This window comes from Podarcis cretensis (assembly GCF_951804945.1).
Source record: "Podarcis cretensis genome assembly, chromosome: 5".
Lineage (NCBI taxonomy): Eukaryota > Metazoa > Chordata > Lepidosauria > Squamata > Lacertidae > Podarcis > Podarcis cretensis.
The window spans coordinates 91,645,458-91,663,104 of record NC_137174.1 but is presented as its reverse complement, the minus strand read 5'-3'; the positions used below and the strand labels follow the sequence as shown (position 1 = coordinate 91,663,104).

At 45.9% G+C, this 17,647-nt stretch overlaps 1 protein-coding gene across 2 annotated transcripts in view; it reads left to right on the top strand.

Annotated features, from left to right (window-relative positions):
• Window positions 1–2,490: 2,490 nt before the first annotated feature.
• The window catches only part of GNB4 (G protein subunit beta 4), a 45,291-nt gene continuing 30,134 nt past the window's right edge, over window positions 2,491–17,647 (top strand). Inside the window, exon 1 of one of the 2 annotated variants that reach the window (XM_079978226.1) lies at window positions 2,491–2,817. The gene's annotated coding sequence lies outside the window, so the exon portion shown is untranslated. Of the gene's footprint in view, window positions 2,818–9,873; window positions 9,970–17,647 lie in introns of those variants that run through there. The other variant, XM_079978227.1, reaches the window with a different exon arrangement.

Below are 17,647 nucleotides of genomic sequence, written 5' to 3'. Positions count from 1 at the left end.
AGCAGCAATCCCTCTTGCTGTTCTGGCTTCTGGGATAGCTGTGCAGCCTGCATCCGCTCCATAAGACGCACACACATTTCCCCTTACTTTTTAGGAGGGAAAAAGTGAGTCTTATAGAGCAAAAAATACGGTAGATTGCGGTGCCAAACCCCAACTTGGGAGCGCCCCAGCAGAGCAGCTGATCCTTGCCCAAAGTGAGATTTGCGGGTGCCACCAGTCACCAGCATTTCCAAACTCCTGCATCTGTGCCTAGGGGGTTTGATTTCGAACCCCACAGGCAAAGGAAAACACTTCACCCGATTTTCTTCTTCTTCTTTGGTGAACACTTGTAGCCGAATAAGATTGTCTTCCATGAAAACGGTCTTAACTGTGTGTCCGTGGGTGACTGTGGAGGCCAATTCTGGATCCACATGTCCTTCCACAGTGGGGACACAGGTTGATTATGGTGAGGGTTTGCCAAAAAGCCTTCCTCTTAGGACATTTCTCCCTTTCGTTCTGAGTTCAAGAGTCTTCAGAGTCCATCACACCTTGGATAAAGACTGTTCTCCAATAGAAATGCTCGCAGGCCAGTGTTTCCCAATTGTCGGTGTTTATACTACATTTTTAAAGATAGGCCATTAAGATTTGCCTTGAGAAACCTCTTTTGTTGACCATCAGCATTACACTTTCCATTTTTAAGTTTGGAATAGAGTAGTCGCTTTGGAAGACGATAATCAGGCATCCATACAACATGGCCGGTCCAACGAAGTTGATGTTCACACTGGTGATCTTTGCTTCTTCCAGTACACTGGCATTAGTTTGCCTGTCTTCCCAAGTGATGTGTAAAAATTATCGGAGACGCCGTTGATGGAATCTTTCGAGGAGTTGGAGATGGCGTTTATAAGTGGTCCATGTTTCACAAGCATACTGTAAGGTTGGTAGTACTGTTGCTCTATGTGCATCAGTACAATAGCTTTGTAAAAAAGCATTTTGGTTTCCCTGCAAATGTCCCAGTCCTTAAACACACTGCACTTCAATCAGGAGAAAGCTGCATTTGCAGAGTTATGGCGATGCTGGATTTTGGCATCAACGTTGGCCCTTGTGGAAAGATAACTGTCCTGGTAGGAAGGTGGTATCAGGAATTGGGCAAATGGGTGGCTGCACCTAGCTGTCAAAATAGCTTGAGAGGTTTAAGGGAGGTCAGGATCCAGACAGCTGGCTGGATTCTGTTCCTCACCCCCCCCCCCATTTTGATCGTGTTAGCCCTCTGGGTCAGAGGCCTGTCCTATGGGTCAACATTTTGCATCAACTTGGATTTTTGTTTGCCAAGTATTTTATAATTGTTCTTATTTCTATACTGCTCTGTGATCTTTGGGCAATTTGATATACAGTATTTAGTTTCCATATCCTGAAAACTGAATTCACTCAGTTAGTGATAAAGCTACTTTAAAAAAACCCACAACTATTCAGACATCAATCAACCGACAGTAAATTACATGGGGATCAATTAATTCACTTTGTTTGTTTATTTGTTTTGCTGCTATGGCAATAAAAAAGGCCAGGGCAATAAAAAAACACACCGATGGCAATGTCACTCAGTATGTAATTATATACACAAAATTAAATAATAAGATAACACTGATAGAACGTGGGTGGTGCTGTGGTCTAAACCACAGAGCCTAGGACTTGCCGATCAGAAGGTCGGCGGTTCGAATCCCCGTGACGGGGTGAGCTCCCGTTGCTTGGTCCCTGCTCCTGCCAACCTAGCAGTTTGAAAGCACGTCAAAATGCAAGTAGATAAATAGGTACCGCTCTGGCAGCATTTCCATGTGCTGCTCTGGTTTGCCAGAAGTGACTTAGTCATGCTAGCCACATGACCCGGAAGCTGTCTGCAGACAAACGCAGGCTCCCTCGGCCTATAGAGCGAGATGAGCGCGCAACCATAGAGTCATCCGCGACTGGACCTAATGGTCGGGGGTCCCTTTACCTTTAAGATAGAACCACTTCTGAACACAATTACTACGTATATTGAGAAACAAACTTTATTGCATTAAGTACATGTTAATATTTGTGCGTCCAAGGCATTTTCCTTGTCTGAGACAAAGGAGATAATGGGTTTTTTTCCCCCTCTCTCCCTGCCTCCAACAACCTTTCCACACTCAGAAGCTGACCAGACTGTCTGTTGACTCTTAAGTTCACTATGGGGGTTGAGACGCTGCCCCACACCGACCCCCCCCCAGAGGGTGGCGGGCTGCCTTATGGGGCACAGGGCTGGCCGACATCACCCACCACTTTGCCGCCTGCCCCCCAGCACCTTGCCGCCTGAGCCGGCTGCCTCAGTCTGCCTAATAGTAGTGCCAGCCCAGTATGCAAGCATCCCTGGCAAGGCTTAATAATCCTAATATCTCTGCAGTAATTACTGAGTGATAGCTGCCTCAGTGGGAAGAAATGGGAGGTGCCTCGACTACGCCCTGCCAGGCTCGACTGCACAAGAAATCCTCTTTCTGTCTGTCTCTCTTTTTTTGTGCTCCTTGGTGGGAGTTATCCCAAGGAAGCAAAGGAAAGCTCTTTCTCTTTAATGTCGTTGACGTCAGAGATGCGAAACCATAGCAACTGTCCATCACGTTGGATGAGCACACGAGGAAAGGGGGAAGTGGGAGAGGAACCGCTCCAGTTCAAGCGAGGCTTCAGGGTGGTTGCAATGCACAATGGACGCATTTATTTTGTGACATTCAGAGTGGAGCCTTAAACGGAAAGAAAAGGGAAAGCGGGAAAACAAAAGAAGCAGGAAAGAAGGAGGAAAAAACGCAGCAGAGGGAGGGAAATTCGCCAAGTCTTGTGAGTAGATCCCCTTGTCGATAATTGGATTGATTGATTGATTGATTGATTGTTGCTGGAACCGCGCTCGATCGCAGCGGTTGTCTGGCTGCAAAAAGCGGCTGCTCAGGGTCGCTTGAAAGAATCGCGTGCATTGCGTCGGGGGCTGGGGAACCGAAGTCCGGATTCACTCCGGATTAAGGGGGCAAGCGGCTATTCGCATCCGTTCCCTAGCTAACAAAAGGCTCAGGCATTGCTCAGGCTGCTGCAAAAAAAGTGTGGCGACGCCCATTTGTATAGAAAGACAATTCCGTGTGTGTCGTGTTTGCCCCCCCCCCTCCCACCCCACGGGGAACCCCCTGCATTAATAATGCGAATATCGATCCAGCCCGCGTTTTGCTTTTTCTTAGCGTGCGTGCGTGCATGCATGCATGCGATGCGCGGCTTCTTTGACTGCAAATGCGCAAAAAAAGGCGCCTTCTTTATTCAAGGAGGTGGCGGCGGCGGCGGCTTTTTAAAGGCACACCCAGATAGCCATGATTTCCCTCCCACCCCGGGACTTTCTCTGCAACCTCCCGGGTTTCGCGGAAATCCCAGGGGCGGATCAGAAGACAAATGTGGGCGTGACAGTGGCATACTGCCGCAATGAATGGTTGTGGCCAGACTGTATGTTGTTGGTGTCTTCTCACTGCCCCCCCCCCACGATATTATTTCCTGGTTAAAAATGGGGAGGGGGCTTTAAATTTACAGCCAAATTTGCATGTCTCATTGTAACGACAACAACAACAACAATAATAATACCGTAGGCGGCTCATTCATTCACACGAGCTTATTGCCTCCCTTTTGCCACTGTGTGTGCTGGTGCGTCCTGCTACAACAAGTGGTTAGAATCCATGCCCTGATTCTCCAGGAAATTGTTAGGTTTAGCTTTTCAGCTGGCAAAAGGCGTTCAGGTAATAATAATAATAATGACCATTAATGCCACTGTTCATTTTCACCCTTGGACGTATCCTCCGCTGTGTCTTGCTAATGTTGCATTGATAAACACACTACTTTTTTCAGTCCGTTTTATGCCTCTGGTGAACTAGGCTGTTGTGCGGCAATGCCCATATCTGAAACCCCGTTACGCTTGTATCTTTAAACGTTGAAGAACCCAAACCCCTGCAAAAGGCAATCTTTGTACGTTTCTTCAAGGCAACCGGTTACCTTTGCTGGATGTGGTCTTCATGTGCCAACGGGTGCCGCACGTAAGGGCTGTTGCAAACAAGTATCTTGGCTGGGTCAGGTCTGCGAGTGGGTGGCCACCCTGTTATGTGGACCCTCTTTCCTCCTCCTATCTCTGATAGGCACCACCAGAGCCAGCAATCTGTTTGGTAGGTGCAATGGATGTGGCGGTGCCAGAATGCACTGCAAGGCTGTGGATTGTGACCACTGTGTGGGAAGCGAGTACTTACATGGGAAAGGGGCTTAGTTCAAAGTGATGCTTTAGAATTGGGGCATTTTGTCTCAGGTAAGCTGATGTTGCATCTCTTCAATTTATTGGCACAGATGGGGCTGAGAACCCTGTTCTAGTTTCCAGTGAAAATTATACCTGGAAATCCTCTTTTGCTGTAGATTTTCCCCATTCCCTGCTGCAAGAGTTTTAAAAACCCAGCACAGGTACGAAAATGTTCTTGGTGTGTTTTAATTTAAATGTCGGTGCGTAAGCCTTCAAAGATGAGGGATGAAGTTTGCACACTGCGTCTAGCAAGAAGACGGGACTTGTTGCCTGTAGATGCTGGAGACCTAAATAAATAAATAAATAAATGCAGAGATATGCGTAGACAATATGGTGCCGTTCTCCAAACTACAACCAAACTAGGTACATTGCAGCAGAGGTGCCCTGCTGTATGAGTACCTTATGTCACTCCTAGCACGATAAAGACAGTTTCCACCATATTGGTTCCTGTGAGTACAGAATGCAAGCGAAGTGGAATTATTAAATTCTCTATTGGAAAATTTCCTGTAAAAAAAAAAATGTTGCGCGGTCTTTTGCACTGTACAGGCATAGGAAAGGCGAGGGGACATCTTCTGCTGGATTTGTTGCTGTGCCATATATAGCGTATGTGCATAGTGTTGAACATGCGTGGGCTTCTTTGAACACGGGATCAAGGCCTTAGGAGGCAATTCTTGTGTTGTTAGGCAGTTGTTGTGGGACATCAAAACACATTTCACATAGGGGGTTAACCTGCTTGTCTCAGGAGATAATAATGCCTCCTTTTTTTTTTTTTCTAGCAAGGAAAAATTTATTCGCTCTGTTATTTCGTTAGAAGCTGAGTAATTCCCTGCTGCAAATCTGAATGGTGGGAGCACTCATGAAGCCCTTTAAAAAGATTTTGTACATCTTCCTCCTCATCTTTTCTTTCTCTTATAAAGTTCCCATAGAAAACGCAACCCTGTGCTTTGGATGAACATTCTCCATGTTCACATATTGCATGCATTGGGACTAAACTGCATGTGCTGTTAAAATGTGGCACTTGCAACTGCTTTCAACTTTACAAATGTGTAAATAGTGGCTTTTTGCGGGGTGGTGGTGGGAATCAGGAGTGGGATTGCAGTTTGCAGTTTATGTGCTATAGTCCTGATAAAAATCCTCCTAGCTGTGATTTACCCGGCACATTTTTTTAACACTACTTTGAAGTTCTGGTGATTTAACCTTCTATTAGCTATTCTATTATTTCCATTACATAATTATTATATATTACATTCATTCTGCTCTTCCTTTAAGGAGCTTAGGGCAGTGCATTTGATCCACGAACCCTCTTTATGCTCACAACAACCCTTTGGAGGAGGATAAATAAAGCTTTGGTGTGGATTTGAAGCTGGGTTTCTCAAGTCTTTTCCAACACTAGCCATTATTTGGAAAACACACACAAACAACTTGTCAGCTATATGTGTGCTTTCTGGGACTGCATTCCCTTGAATAGAGTGGAACTTTCCCCCATGCAAACATGTGCTGGGTTACACTGTAAATGATTTTTGATTAAAGAATTGTTTTCTCTGTAGTTGATTGTAACTGACTTTCTGCCTGGCCAGTGAGGGCTCTGCATAACTCAACGTCAGCATGCTCTTAAGGTAAAGGTAAAGGTACCCCTGCCCGTACGGGCCAGTCTTGACAGACTCTGGGGTTGTGCGCCCATCTCACTTAAGAGGCCAGGGGCCAGTGCTGTCCGGAGACACTTCCGGGTCACGTGGCCAGCGTGACATCGCTGCTCTGGCGAGCCAGAGTCGCACACGGAAACGCCGTTTACCTTCCCGCTGGTAAGCGGTCCCTATTTATCTACTTGCACCCGGAGGTGCTTTCGAACTGCTAGGTTGGCAGGCGCTGGGACCGAGCAGCGGGAGCGCACCCCGCCGCAGGGATTCGAACCGCCGACCTTTCGATCGGCAAGCCCTAGGCACTGAGGCTTTAACCCACAGCGCCACCTGCTCTTACAACCCTGTTAATGTGTAGCTCCAGGCTTAGGGCATATGCTTACTGCTGCGCTTACTGGCTCCATCCTCCATGTTGGACATTGCGTCATCCCTAGTCTCTGCCTTTACGCACTGAGTGCAGATCTCCGCAAAGGGGGATACCCATTGGTACACCTCTGTGCATATCGTGCGGAAACTATGTGCACAGTGTTGTACGTGTGTAGGCTTCTTTGTACACGTCTGCACTCAGAGATCCACAACGCAAAGACCACATTTTACATGCAGCTCAAATGCCGTACAGAACCCAATCCTAGTTTTGCTTACTTAGAAGTAAGACCCATTTCAGGAAGGCTTACTTCAAGTACCTACATGGGAGTCCAGCGCTATGTATGTTTGCTTACAAGAAAAAATATTTTTAGATGTTTTGTATATGGTGGTTTTATGGTTTGTAACTTACATTTTGAATAATTGAATAATTTTGAATAATTTTTTAATATGTTGCGTGCTAGGGAGGGTTAATCTCTGTAAAGCAGCTTCATAGGTACTGAAATAAATATCGGTACTTGTACCTACTCATAAGTAGTAAAACCTATTAAATTTAATGTGGCTTATTCCCAAATAAGAGTTTACAACCTTACTCCTGGGTATGGGGGAACATAGAGAAATAAATCTCAATTGATTGTGTAAGTTTTAGTTGACAAAATGTATGAAACGAAGTATCTTTGCATATTTAAAAGGTTCTAAAGGAAAAGAAGCACACTGAGTGGCCATTACAGACGGGGCCTTTTCAGTAGTGGCACCTGGACTATGGAATAGTCTCCCCAGAGAGGCTTGCCTGGTGCTTTCTTTACAGACTTTTTGGTGCCAGATAAAGATATTTTTATTCACTCGGGTTTTTTTTTATTGCCCTTTAAGTCTGGGCTGTGGGACATGGGTGGCGCTGTTAGTTAAACCACAGAGCCTAGGACTTGCTGATCAGAAGGTTGGCGGTTCGAATCCCCACGACGGGGTGAGCTCCCGTTGCTCGGTCCCTGCTCCTGCCAACCTAGTTCGAAAGCACGTCAAAGTGCAAGTAGATAAATAGGTACCACTCCGGTGGGAAGGCAAATGGCATTTCCATGCGCTGTTATAGTTCGCCAGAAGCGGCTTAGTCATGCTGGCCACATGACCCAGAAGCTATATGCCGGCTCCCTCGGCTAGTAAAGTGAGATGAGCGCTGCAACCCCAGAGTCGGTCACAAGTGGACCTAATGGTCAGGGGTCCCTTTACCTTTAAGTCTGGGCTGTATATTGTTTTATGCTGACTCTGTTGTAATTAAGTTGTTGGTTTTTTTTTGCTCTCTTATTGTTGGTTTTAATTAGTATGCTGTCTTTTAAATATTTTTTTCTGTAAGGTATCCAGGAAATATTTATTGAGAGATAAATGGACCTTGGCAGACATCATCTTAACAGATGCCTTTCTATTTCTCTCCCACATGGGGAGGGAATGCCTTTTCTCTGATTGCAATTATTTTTGTACCTATATTGAAAACTGTATATGCTGCCAGATAAATGGGGGGTGGGAGGCATGGGTGTAGTCAAGGGGGGGCAGGGAGGGGCAGCTGCCCCTCCAGATCAAGTCAAACAATAGGAATACTTAACTGAGCAATCATGTTGGTTCTGCCCCCCTAACAAAAGTCTTGGCTACGCCCATGGGGGGAGGTCAAGAGCACATCAATCGAAGTGTTTTATCTACCAAGGCTGCAAACCTGTGCATTGGGAGGAATCCCCATTGAACATATAGGATTGTGTTGCAAATGATGTGGCTGTTCTAAGAAGTAAGGCCCAGTGACTTAAGTGACACTTACTCTCCCGTAAGGAAGGAGGCATAGAATCAAATTCTGAAGCTGCGTAGCTCTGTATACCGATTGTGGGAAGGAGGGAAGCAGTCACAGGAAAGGGCTATTTCCATCCTGTGGGGCTAGCCCAGGACATTTTAGCCTCTGAGGCAAACCACAAAATGTCACCCATCCCCTGCAAAGGAAGAAGGGGTGAATGAAGATTTACATCGGGAACAAGGGGAGAATAATTAATAATAATTAATAATAATAATAATAATAATTTATTATTTACACCCCGCCACTCTGGGCGGCTTCCAACAAAATATTAAAATACAACAGTCTATTAAACATTAAAAGCCTCCCTAAACAGGGCTGCCTTCAGATGTCTTCTAAAAGTCTGGTAGTAGTTTTTCTCTTTGACATCTGGTGGGAGGGCGTTCCACAGGGCGGGTGCCACTACCGAGAAGGCCCTCTGCCTGGTTCCCTGTGACCTCACTTCTCGCAGTGAGGAACTGCCAGAAGGCCCTCGGTGCTGGACCTCAGTGTTTGGGTAGAACGATGGGGGTGAAGACGCTCCTTCAGATATACTGGACCGAGGCTGTTTAGGGCTTTAAAGGACAGCACCAACACTTTGAATTGTGCTTGGAAACATAAAGATCTACACTGGGATCTGCTGCCCCTGTAGATCCCGCTGCCCGAGGCAGTAACCTCACTTTGCTTAATGGCTGGGCTGGCCCTGCCATCCTGCCCAGCTTGTGGGCATCTAGTCATCCCATAGCTGTCAGCTTTCAGATTTGAAAATAAGGGATCAGCAGCCTCAAAAATAAGGGATCAGCAGCCTCACCTGTCCCGGAGACAGTCTACGGGATATCTAACAATCCGGGATAGCAGCGGGAAACAGCGCTGGAATAAGGGAATTTCCTGCAAAAAAAGGGAAGGTTGACAGCTATGAGTCAGCCACAATGGGGGAACTGGACGAAAAAGACCTTTGCTTCGATCTGATCCAGCCGGGCTTTTTCTATTCACCCTACTTGCAAATCGTGCATATGGTGTGCTTTTAGGTTGGGATGGAAAACGCAGCAAACAGATGGTGTACTGGTTAGTGTTGGGACTAGGATTTGGGGAGACTGGAGTTCATATCCCCACTTGGTCATGAAAATGCTGGGGGGGGGGGGAGAGACTTCGGGGGCCAGTCACTGCCCCTCACCTAACTTTTGTTGTTGTTGTTACTATAGCACGCCTTTCCCACTGCTGGGGGCTCCAGGCGGCTTACAGCTAAACGCAGCCCTACCTCACAGGGTTGTTGGACGCAATACATTTTTTTTAAAAATACGCTTCAACTGTTGCGTGTTTACTCAGAAGCAAGCCCCGGGGAGGTGAATGAGGCAGACTCCCTAGTTAACAAAAAACCTCCACAGTCGCGTATGTGAGGGTGTGAGTTAGCTGGGCTCGCAGCAGGGAGAGGGCGCACCCCTCTTCCCCGAAGTTGCCCGCTCCTTTCCCCTTCCTTGCCCCGCTCAAGCCAGCGTGTGGGCTGGTCCATTTAGAACTGTGACGGGGGTGGTGTTGGAGGAAGGGAAGCCCTCCCGATAACGGAACAAGGAAACTTGGGCGGTTACCACAGGGGCATCGCCGTGACGAGACATTGGGGAAGGAAAAAAAAGCGGGCGAGGGGAGGGAGGAAACGGGGCGTGGCCTCCTGGAAAACTTATAGCCGCGGGCGGCGCCCTGATTGGCTACTCCGCCGTCCGAAGGGGCCGGGGAAGAGCGAGCGGCTGACGGGAGCGCGTTGGCCACGCCCCTTCTCTCGCAGCTCGGTCCCGCTCAAGCTTTCGGCGTTCGGCCCGGCTCTCTTGTCCCTTCGTCGTCTCCTTCCGCCCGCTCGGGGGGGAAAGAAGAAGGTGGGTGTGCGGCGGCCGTCTGCCTCCGCGGCTTCGGGGTTTTCTCTGTGAGGGCGAGACACCCCCCCCCCCCGCGCGCTCCTCTTTCCCGCCCTTTTCAGTGATTGGCGTCTGGGGCTGGAGGTGGGTAGGGGGAGAAGGAAGGAGACCCCCCCCGCCGCTATGGGAGAAGCTGTGGGGAGAAAGAGCCCCCTGGATACTTGAGGGCTGGTAGGGGTGGGCATTGGGAAACCTGTGTTACCTGCCCTCCAGGTACTGATGGACTACAACTCCCATCAGCCCCTGGGGCCGCCCAGCAATGCCTGGAGGGCCACACGGGCTCATAGACTTGTGAGGGTCATCTAGTCCAGTGTTTCCCAACCTTGTGCCTCCAGCTGTTTTTGAACTACAACTCCCATCATCCCTGACTAGCAAGACCAGTGGCAAGGGATGATGGGAATTGTAGTCCAAAAACAGCTGGAGGCACAAGGTTGGGAAACACTGACTAGTCCAGGCTTCCTCAACCTCCGCCCTCCAGATGTTTTGAGACTACAACTCCCATCATCCCTTCTAGCTAGGGATCATGGGAGTTGTAGGCCAAAAACATCTGGAGGGCCGAGGTTGAGAAAGCCTGACCTAGTCCATCCTCCTTCGAGGCAGGAATCTTCTGCTCATCGTGGGGCTCGAACCCACAACCCTGAGATCTCATGCTCTACCAGCTGAGCTGTTCCATTTTTTTTTACAGCTTCCCAGTCCTTTCCCTCTAGCTTGCACACATTACATGCCTTACAGCCCCGCCCTGTGCATGTTTGCTCAGAAGTCGAACCCATTCAGTCCTCTGGAACTTGGGCTCTGCAGCACTGAAGTGCCCATGTGGAAATATTAGTGGCTAGTTTGCCTTGGAGCGGTTCAGGTTGTTATTCAGTGGCGAAACTGGCTTGTCGCTCTTGCTTTAACCTTACCTTATGGAGTGGTTGTGAGGTGTAAAGGGCGGGGTGTAAATGCTTCGTAAGCCTCATTGAATGCAGCGGGGTTTACATCTGAGTAAAACATACGTTAAGGTTAGGATGTTGGTGCCAAGCAAGAGCCTATTCTGCCTTCCAAATGGTCTGGATTCACTCTTATGAATGTAGTTGTATGATGTAGTTGGTCTGAGAGCGACTCTCTTGTCCCGGTGGTCCTGGAAGGGTTGTTGGCTGGCCTTATGCTGTTGGTTGCTATAAGACAACTTCTACTAAAATGTCACGTCATTGATACAGCTTTGAGACATTGTGTTCCTTGAGAGCATTTTGTTTTTATTCCTTTGTTGGATGCCTTATCAACTTTTGTGAGCAGAGTGAGCAATTTATTATTTATTTAAAGAATGGGTTAGAACCTTCATTTTATTCATAATCATGTGTGGGTGTATATGGAAAGGATGAGTTAAAAAATAAAATAAAATAACCTGCTTTACTATTCTTTAACCACTTTCATGCCTCATCTACAGGATTGTGCTCAGATTCTATCTGGGATAACTGCTGTCTTTTGATTCCCATGTTCTCTTCCAGTGTTTATAGACTTGTTACCTGTGGATAGATTGGGTTTCAGAAGATAGCTAAATGATTTTAAGCATGCATCCTTGGATGATAGATGGGGAAGAAGAGAGTGGAAGAGTCGATGTTAAAAAGGCTAATGGGATTATCTTGGTCAAAACCTCTGGTTTTCTCATATCACTGCAAAAAGCAGGGAAGCCCGTTACATGACACTTGTGTATTAAAAATACATCATATGTTAGTGGGAGGCAGAAAAGCAATTTTCACCTCTGATCTTTTTTTTTAATAGAGTAAAAGTATCATAGAATTGTAGAGTTGGAGGGGGGGAGCACAAGGGCATCTAGTTCAACCCCCTGCAATACAGGAATCTTGCCTGATGTGGGGCTCAAACGCACAACACTGAGATTAGTAGGTGTAGGCAAAAGAGAGAGGGATAATACACATCTCTCACAATACTTGTTTTATATGTTGATGGTGGTGTGTAAAGTTTTGCAAAACAAGACATCTGATTACTAGGCAGAAAAGGTGTCGAAAGTCAGGTCATGTGAACCAACCCGGACCCTATGCTCTTCATCAGAGGCCCTTCTCCCTGTGTCCTCTCTGACTGAGGTAGAAGGGTGGCAACACAAGAACAGGCCTTCACAGTGGTGGCTCCCCATTTATAGAATGTTGTCCCCAGGGAGGCGTGTCTGGCACCCTCACTATCTGTGATGCAAAGGTTAAATTGGATCATTTTTTTTACATACACTCGTATCTTGGTACTCCTAATGGCTTGGCTCCCGAACAAATGGTCTTCCGAACACCGCAAACCCGGAAGTGAGTGTTCCAGTTTATGAACGTTTTTCGGAAGCCGAACGTCCGACGTGGCTCTCAATTGAGTGCAAGAAGCTCCTGCAGCTAATTGGAAGCCACACCTTAATTTTCAAACGGTTTTGGGAGCCGAACAGACTCTCGGAACAGATTAAGTTCTAGAACCAAGTTACCACTGTATATGTTACATCTGTATTTTAGCTTGTTTTAAACTTGTTTTTACTATTAATTTTTATATGCTACTTTGGGATTCATTTTTTGGGGGTGTGGAAAAGAGACTAATAAATACAAAAATAATAAAAAGGTGTAATTGTTGGCAATTGCAAGCTGCCTTTTACTTGGCGGTAAAACTGGCTGATGGCATAAAGGATGTTACTCAGCATGAGGAATGGATAGGCATGGGGTGTTGACATATCAAATCCTGGATATGGTGTCTCACAAAATCCCATGATCTCTGGTGGGTTAGGAGGGAAATTAGTATACACATTTAGTAATGGCTTGGTATTGCGCTTAATAGATTTAAGAGTATATGCTGGGTAGCAAATGATGAGTTACGATTAATACATGGTTTTATAAATCATCCAAAGCCATCATATAGGGCAATAGTACAAATTGTACAAAATTTCTAGTGTTTACATCAGTTTTGAAATTTCAGTGTTGTAGTAGCTAATTTCTTTGGGAAGCCAGTACTTTCCTTAAGTGTGTCTGGTGCATAATATTAGATAGTCCATGCATGAATGAAACTACGTATGATTCCTTTCCTTACTCCCACCTCTATCACCCCGGTACTGAATGGGTGTGTTTTCCCTTTGCTAGGGGTAGTTTATTTCCTCTAGTTTAGTGAGCTGGCAATCCAGGAGAGGCAAGCAGGAATCCATTATAGTGCAGTACGGCCCACAGTCTCTTGATGCTTTCCTGGACTCCCACAAAACCTTACTGCTTAGATCACTTTTGGCATCAGTTTAGCTATCCATGCTGCATGGTTGGTGTCACAGTTTGAAAAGGAGTAACTGTTGGGAAATGGTTAACCATTCCTGCCATAGGAAAAGTCGCTCACATTTAAGCTCATGAACTTGGTGTGAATTAAATTGTCTCTTTACATGCATGCATTCTGATAACCAGATGAAGGGCAGTATAGAAATTTTAAAAAGAAATAATAATCATCATCTGATAATACTTGTTGTGAGTGATATATATTGCACTGATCAGCTGGGCAGAAAATAAAGGATCAGTTTTGCCCAGATTTGGTGACTCTTATGTAGAACTTGATAGTGAAGAACATGAGGATAAAACTAAGTACAGAACCATCCTACTTGTAGTTCAGAATATACTGAGGAGGAGAAAAGGCCAACTAACAGCCTGGATCCACTTCCCCTATTCTAAACAAATTTATCTGACCTCTGATGGCCGTAGCATTTTTTTTTAATTATCATGTTGTAACTTTGTTAGTTTCGCCTGTAAGAGTAGTCTACAGTGGCTACCTGTCAACCATTCGAAGAGAGGAAGCTGTTCTGCACCAGGTTCTGAGAACAACAGTAGTCAGGGCTTGAAAATGTTGGCCTTGCATACGTATATCTGGGTTTCTTCACATGTTCCGTTGGACTTAAGAAATGGGAAACTGCAGCTTGCTGGTAATTATGCAAAGCACTGGATTTAGTGTAGCCACCCGATTGGCAGTAAGAATCCTTCTCTAACACTGACCTAGCCAAGGGGAGCAGAACTAGAATAAATCTAGCGCTATCCTTGTTGGGTATTTGTTAGAGGTTTATCTTTATTCCCCACTGTGGAATCAAAGCCCCATTAATTTCACTTTGCTGTAAGAGATGCTTATCCTAGGGTACGTTTGTGTGTCTGGGTGCATTCCTGTATGTGTTATATAGAGAAAGACAGAGAGAGGCAGGGGCAGGGACAATGTGTTACAGGAATTCAGAGTGTTACTTGGAATGTGGCTGACTAAATGTTGAACCTATTGAATAGAAACCCCTGACATCACTGATGTTGAGCAATACTGCCCGCATATCACATTGGAACCTTAATGTGAATCTTGGCTTGCAATGATGTGCGCATGTGTGAGATCAGTAGGTGCTCAGAAACTGAAAGTATTGAAACTGCAAGTAGCCACTTCTCAATCTTACACCCAGCAGTGAGTCTTCATATGGATCCCAAACACACATATTTTCCCTGATCTTGGGAATTATCCCAGTGCAGCATGTGTGAAGTTGACCTTAGTGACCTGGAGCACTTTGAAAATTGAGATTATGTGGGGAGTTGCCAATAGTATAGATTTTAGTCTAAATGAAGCATTTAGCAAAATTATAATTGTTAGTAGCTATACCTGTTGAGCCATGCAAAGTAGATTCCCCACTGTGCCTGTCCCTTTTCTGGAATTTTGATCATGTGGCTAAAGCCTTTGAAGAAGTTTCCATTTATTTCCATCTATTTGTATGTAAAAAGTAAGGGTGATAAGATATCTTGATTTGGAGCAAAGTTCTACTTTGTATATTTAGTTGTTTTCTAAGCTAATATTTTAAGATATGTGGGATTTGTGACATGAGTGCCATTTTAAAGACATTGCACTTTTACCTTGTGGTAAGGCAAGGGCAATCGGTTCCATGATTTCCCAGTGATTTACTCATGGTTTTAGCATCCCGTATGTTTGATGCTTAGTGCTGTCATGGCTTACTGTAAATTTTTTGTTTGGGGGTTAGAAATGACCAAGTGGTTAAATATGCAGACACAGGTTTGCATTTTAAAGCTTGGACTGCATATATATTTGTAATACTGAACTGATGGTACATGAAGAGAACAACAATCCCAGACTTGCTAACATGTGTCGCATCCATGGTGAGTCACAGCAGAGCAATGTTTCTGTGAAGGCTTTCTGAAGCTACAGATCGTTGTTTATCAGTAAATGTTGATACAAAATATTTACTAATATTGCCCTTCCTTAAGGAAACTTGGCTTAGTTTATTTGCCCCAGGGCGTTTCTCTCTCTGTGTGTAGGCATTAATCAGGACACATGTCTGCTTGACTTCAACTTTTTTTAAGTTAAAATGTGGATCTATTAGTTCTATAAGGGTAGCTAGCAAAACATTTTAAATTCATCCTGCAAATTAAAGCAGGAATAAAAAAGGACAACTGAGTGTCACAAACAAGACACACAAAAAGGCAGAAACCTCAACATTATAGACATGCAGCCATGCACTGCAACAGCCACCATCATCTGGTATTCCAGGTAACCAACTGTTCCATTCAGAATTTTGGGAGAACCCACCAGAAGGCCTTAAATTACTGTCAAGATGGCGGCGCGCATAGACGCTGCGGCTTAGTACTCTCCCTTGTTTTTCAGCGTTTTTGTTTTGTTTTTATTATTTTTACTTGTTCTGAGTATGTCTGGTCGGGCAAGAAAGATTTACAGCAGGCAGGAACTTCTGAAGGTCGGGTTACAGTGTGTACAAGCTGTAAGAGCTGATTATTTAGATCTATCATCTATCAACTGTCATCAACTGTCAGCCAAGATGGCGGTGCGCACAGACGCTGTGGCTTAGTGCTCTCCCTTTGTTTTTCAGCGTTTTGTTTTTGTTTATTTTTACTTGTTCTGAGTATGTCTGGCCGGGCAAGAAAGATTTACAGCAGGCAGGAACTTCTGAAGGTCGGGTTACAGTGTGAACAAGCTGTAAGAGCTGATTATTTTCGCCCAGATACCGTTCCTGTGGGAGTAGCCAGGCCACCGGGCTCTCCATGGATTACTATGCCTCCAGGGAGGAGGCGAAGGCGGCGTAGAGACAGGAGGCAAAGGAGGGGTTGTCGGGCCGGCGTCCTGGTAAGATTGCAGAGGAGTCCATCTAAACCACCACTCCCTAGCATATTTCTTGCTAATGTGAGATCTCTTGCCAACAAAATGGATGAATTGAGGCTGCAGGCAGCAAAGAACAGCCTTGTAAAAGATTGCTGCGTTTTATTTGTCATTGAAACATGGCTTCAACCGTCCATACCAGACATAGCTATTCAGTTGGAAGGCTGTGCGGTACATCGTCATGACCGAAGCATGGACTTCGGAAAAACCAAAGGAGGGGGGCTGTGTGTATATGTGAACAAGTGCTGGTCTAAAAATTCTAAGACTGTGGGCAGTCACTGTTCACCAGATTTGGAATTTGTAGCTGTTAAATGTAGACCAGCCTATCTCCCTAGGGAGTTCACAGCTGTTATGCTAACTGGTGTGTACGTGCCACCAGATGCTAATGCCAACTTGGCTTTGGGATGCCTGCAGAGCCTTATCAGCAGCCAGCAAGACAAGTATCCTGAAGCTGTGCACATCATTGCGGGAGACTTCAACCATGTTGAACTTAAAACAGTGCTCCCATCGCTCTATCAGCATGTGAAATGTCCCACAAGAGGGGACAAGACACTGGATAAAGTTTATTCGAATGTAAATCACGGCTATAGGGCTTTACAGTTGCCACATTTGGGCCAGTCCGACCATATGTCTCTGTTCCTGGTACCAGCATATATCCCACTCAGGAAACGGGCTCCCACAATATCAAGGACTGTTAAAATCTGGCCTGAAGGTGCTATTCACCAGCTGCAGGACTGTTTTGAGAGAACCAATTGGGATATTTTCGATCGTTCAGACCTGGAGGAGCACACGGCGGCAGTTCTGTGCTATATCAATCACTGCACAGACACTGTCACAGTAAATAAATCCATCCGGTTTTACCCCAATCAGAAACCCTGGATGAATAGAGAGGTCCAATGCCTGTTGCGGGAAAGAAACAGGGCTTTCAGGTCGGGCGAGGTGCAGCTTTACAGTGTGGCAAGAGCAAACTTGAAGAGGGGTATTCGACGGGCGAAACTGGATTATAGACAGAGGATTGAGGATAATTTAAGGAGCAACAACACAAGACAGATGTGGCAGGGGATTCAGCATATTACCAACTATAAACCTAACCTTGGTGCTGTCGACGGTGACCCTTTGCTGGCGGAGGAGCTTAACCTCTTCTTTGCTCGCTTCGAGAGGGAGCCACCTGAGACGTCGGTATTACAGCCACCAGCCCATAGGGGCCCCTCATTCACTGTAGAGGAGCACGAGGTGAGACAGGTATTGAGGATGGTGAATCCGAGGAAGGCTGCTGGACCTGATGGCATCACTGGAAAGGTGTTGAAGGGCTGTGCGGATCAGCTGGCGAGGGTCTTTACTAAGATCTTCAACAAGTCCTTACACCAGTCTATTGTCCCACCCTGCCTGAAGTCGTCAACTATTGTTCCTCTGCCTAAAAAACCCACAATCAGTAGTTTGAATGACTACAGACCAGTTGCACTGACTCCAATCATCATGAAGTGCTTTGAGAAACTGGTGC